General features: G+C 42.1%; 1 pseudogene; it reads left to right on the top strand.

The window, feature by feature from the left end:
* The first annotated feature begins 1,468 nt into the window (after positions 1-1,468).
* Positions 1,469-2,847, top strand: LOC111150352 (annotated as a pseudogene).
* The last annotated feature ends 1,352 nt before the right edge of the window (positions 2,848-4,199 follow it).

Below are 4,199 nucleotides of genomic sequence, written 5' to 3'. Positions count from 1 at the left end.
AGAGATAGAGAGACCAAGAGCAAGGAGGAGAGGCAGAGGGAGAGGGAGAAGCAGATTCCCCACTGAGCAGGGATCCTGATTTGCGGCTCCATTCCAGGACCCTGGGATCATGATCTGAGCCAAAGGTAGATGCTTAATGACTGAGCCACCCCGGAACCCACTTATCAATTCTAAGTCATCATTCTTGAATGTCTTAAATATCGTACAATTTAAAATTTATTAAAAGAATAGTTTAAAAAACAAAGTCTACTCTTAAATCTCCAATTTTGAATTTTTAAAAATTCTTGCTCTGAACAATAGTGTTTGTTTTAAATTGAAAAAAGAAAACTTGCTTTTTTTTTTTTTTTTTTTTTTTTTTTACTGGTCCTCTGAAAATACATATAAAAATTACACTGGCATGCCTCATTTTTGGATAATCCATGTCCCTTTGTAATATCTATGTGGAAAAGTTTACTAAATTACATGAAGAGAGAAAGCTTTCCTTGATTATTAGGTGGTTCTTGAACTGGTGCAGGCAAACTCAGAACGTTCCAAAATGATTCATCTATTAATTTGGAACTTGGCATATATTGTTCCACATAATTGGTGTTCCCAGAATTTCTTCCCTTATTCCTCCTTTCTTCTTCAACTACGTGTTCTCCTTGGATAATCTCAGCCCCTCCTATGGCTTCACCTTTCAGGTGTCTGTTTAGAACTGTCAACATTTTAATCGCTTCTCGGCCTTTTGGCTAAGATCAAGTATAGAACTGTCAACATTTTAACTCCAGCTGTGATCAAAGCTCTTCAGGAAAAATTCTCTCAGCATACTTATATCTTTCCCTTGAGGTCTCAATAAAGTGAACATGGATTCATTATTTCCTCCCGCACTGACATTCTATCTTCTCCCTCCCACCCTCCCCACAAATCCTGTAGGATCTTCTTCTCTATTCTCAGGGCTACTAGCTTGTCCAGGTCTTTATCTCGGGCCTAGTTTGTCTCAGAACATCTTATCTGATCTTTTGGTCGTTTCTGTAGCTCATTCTTCACACTGATGTCAGAGTTTCCCTCCCCAAACCAAATCTAGCAGTCTAATTTCCTTGATTACAAACCTTCCTTGGAGAAGAGACAAATCCCCCAGGCAGAATCCCAAATAATTTAGGTAGCTACTCCAGCCTTAAGGAGGTGAAGCTTAGTACACACACACACACACCCTTCTTGAGGGTGGGCTGCCCTTACTTCTTTCCAAAGAGAAGAGTATAGAAACTGGGCATCAAGGATGAGGGGAGTAACTTGATAGTGGAGAAACCTGGCAAACACTATCTCGGCCAGGTGATCAAGGTCAACATCACCAGTGATAAGCCATATTGATATCATGTTCCCCTAATATGATGTGACAATAATGGTATTTTAACTTCTTTTTTTTTTTTCCTCAACAGGTTTGCCGCCAGAATACAGGTGTCGTGAAAACCACCGCTCAACCTAAACCAAAATGGGAAAGGAAAAGATGCACGTCAACATCGTCGTCATTGGTCATTGTAGGTTCGGGCAAGTCTACCACTACTGGTCATCTGATCTACAAATGCGATGGGATCGACAAAAGAACCATGGAAACATTTGAGAAGGAGGCTGGGGTGGGGGTGGGAAAGGGCTCCAAGTGTGCCTGGGTCTTGGATAAACTAAAAGCTGACCGTGAACGTGGTATCACCATTGATACCTCCCTGTGGAAATTCGAGACCAGCAAGTATTATGTGACCATCATTGATGCCCCAGGACACAGAGACTTCATCAAAAACATGATTACATGCACATCTCAGGTTGACTGTGCTGTCCTGATTGTAGCTGCTTGTGTTGGTGAATTTGAATTTGAATTTGTTGGGTCTCCAAGAATGGACAGACCCAAGAGCATGCCGTTCTGGCCTACACACTGGGTGTGAAACAACTAACTGTTGGTGTTAACAAAATAGATTCCACTGAGCCACCCTACAGCCAGAAGAGATACGAGGAAATCATTAAGGAAATCAGCACCTACATTAAGAAAATGGGCTACAACCCCGACATAGAAGCATTTGTGCCAATTTCTGGATGGAATGGTGATAAGATGCTGGAGCCAAGTGCTAATGTGCCTTGGTTCAAGGGATGGAAAGTCACCTGTAAAGATGGGAACACCAGTGGAACTACACTGCTTGAAGCTCTGGATTGCTTTCTGCAGCCATCTCGTCCAACTGACAAGCCCTTGCTTTTGCCTCTCCAGGACATCTATGAAATTGGTGGTATTGGTACTGTCCCTGTGGGCCCAGAGGAGATGTGTTCTTAAACCTGGCATGGTGGTCACCTCTACTCCGGTTATTGTGACAAATGAAGTCAAGTCTGTTGAAATGCACCATGAAGTTTTGAGTGAGGCTCTTCCTGGGGACAATGTAGGCTTCAATGTCAAGAACATATCCGTCAAAGTTGTTCATCGTGGCAGTGTGGCTGGTGACAGCAAAAATGACCCACCCATGGAAGCAGCTGGCTTCACAGCTCAGGTGATTATCCTGAACCATCCAGGCCCATCAGTGTTGGATATGCATCTGTGCTGGACTGTCACACAGCTCACACTGCTTGCAAGTTTGCTGAGCTGAAGGAGAAGATAGATCATCGTTCTGGAAAAAAACTGGAAGATGGTCTCAAGTTCTTGAAATCTGGTGATGCTGCCATTATTGATATGGTTCCTGGCAAGCCTCTGTGTGTTGAGAGCTTCTCTGATTATCCTCCTCTGGGCCGTTTTGCTGTTCGTGACACGAGACAGTTGCTGTCTGTGTCATCAAAGCAGGGGACAAGGAGGCAGCTGGAGCTGGCAAGAACTGTTTGCGTCAATTGGCCGTGTAAGTTGAATAGTAAAAGACTGGTTAATGATAACAATGTATCGTAAAAACCTTCAGAAGGAAAGGAGAATGTTTTGTGGACCATTTGGTGTGTGTGTGTATGTGTGTGTGTGTGTGTGTGTGTGGCAGTTTTAAGTTATTAGTTTTTAAAAATCAGTACTTTTTAGTGGCAACAACTTGACCAAAAATCTGTCACAGAACTTTGAGACCCACTAAAACAGAAGTTTAATGAGAAAAAAAATGGTATTTTACCTCTGTGATCTTCTTCACAGAAATGCATAACATCCATCTATTTATGAGAAAAACACAAGACAAATTTCAATAGAGAGGCATTCTACAAAATACCTGACCAGTCCTCCTCAAAACTGTTAAAGTTTTCAAAAACACAGAAAGTCTGAGAAACCGTCATAGACAATCACACCCTTAGGAGACATGATGACTAAGTCTAATATGGTATTTTGGGTGGAGCTGTGAAACTGGAAAAAGACATTGGGTAAGAACTGTGGAAATCCGAACAAACTAATGTATCAATATTGGTTCCTTAGTTGTGACAAATGTACTAAGGCAATGTAACATGTTAGCAATGGGGAAAACTCTCTACTATCTTCACAACTTTTTAAAATTTTTTATTTAATTAATTAATTTTTTGGAAGATTTTATTTATTCATTTGACAGAGAGACACACAGTGAGAGAGGGAACACAAGCAGTGGGAGTGGAAAGAGAGAACCAGGCTCCCCACCAAGCAGGGAACCCTATGTGGGGCTTGATCCCAGGACCCCAGGATCATGACCTGAGCTGAAGGCGGACGCTTTAACGACTGAGCCACCCAGGTGCCCCTTCACAACTTTTTTAAAAGTAGGCTCCATGCCTACCGTGGGGCTTGAACCTACAACCCTGAGATCAAGAGTCACATGCTCTAGTGGCTGAGTCAGCCAGGAGCCCCTATCTTCACAACTTTTATATAGATCTGAAACTATTCTAAAATGAAAGTTTTAATTTTTTTAACATCTATTTTTTTGAGATTTTATTTTTTTAAAGATTTTTCTTTAAATTTATTTACTTATTTACAGAGAGAGAGAGCACAAATAGGCAGAGAGGCAGGCAGAGGGAGAGGGAGAAGCTGACTCCCCACTGAGCAGGGAGCCTGACGTGGGGCTCCAACCCAGGACCCTTGGGATCATACTTGAGCTGAAGACAGAGGCTTAACCGACTGAGCCACCCAGGTGCCCCAAGATTTTATTTTTAAGTAATCTCTACACTCAATGTGGGGCTCGAACTTACAACCCTGAGATCAAGAGTCACACGGTCCACTGATGGAGCCAGACAGGTATCCCTCAAATTTTTTTTTTTTTTTT

The sequence above is a fragment of the Enhydra lutris genome, unplaced genomic scaffold, assembly GCF_002288905.1.
Source record: "Enhydra lutris kenyoni isolate GAN:26980312 unplaced genomic scaffold, ASM228890v2 scaffoldscaffold23, whole genome shotgun sequence".
Taxonomy (NCBI): Eukaryota; Metazoa; Chordata; class Mammalia; order Carnivora; family Mustelidae; genus Enhydra; species Enhydra lutris.
The sequence above is the reverse complement of the archived record's forward strand: the minus strand, read 5'-3'. Positions and strand labels throughout refer to the sequence as shown.